The sequence below is a fragment of the Juglans regia genome, unplaced genomic scaffold, assembly GCF_001411555.2.
Source record: "Juglans regia cultivar Chandler unplaced genomic scaffold, Walnut 2.0 Scaffold_2465, whole genome shotgun sequence".
In the NCBI taxonomy this organism is placed as follows: Eukaryota; Viridiplantae; Streptophyta; class Magnoliopsida; order Fagales; family Juglandaceae; genus Juglans; species Juglans regia.
This window is the reverse complement of record NW_023355984.1, coordinates 1-211: the sequence shown is the minus strand read 5'-3', so window position 1 is coordinate 211 and position 211 is coordinate 1. Positions and strand designations below refer to the sequence as shown.

Here is a 211-nt window from a genome sequence, read left to right as displayed (position 1 = left end):
GGATCCCATCAGAACTCCGCAGTTAAGCGTGCTTGGGCGAGAGTAGTACTAGGATGGGTGGCCTCCTGGGAAGTCCTCGTGTTGCCCCCCTCGTTTTTGTTTTTTCCGCCTTGCGAGATAAATTGACAAGAAGGAGCACTCGGGAGTGGATTTTTCGGGAAATCTCGCCCTGCCCATCGCGTAGCCATGGGTTTGGATCAGATCTCCGTTT

At 53.6% G+C, this 211-nt stretch overlaps 1 pseudogene; it reads left to right on the top strand.

The window, feature by feature from the left end:
• LOC118345378 lies at positions 1–90 on the top strand (annotated as a pseudogene; the record flags this gene model as incomplete).
• Between the last annotated feature and the right edge of the window lie 121 nt (positions 91–211).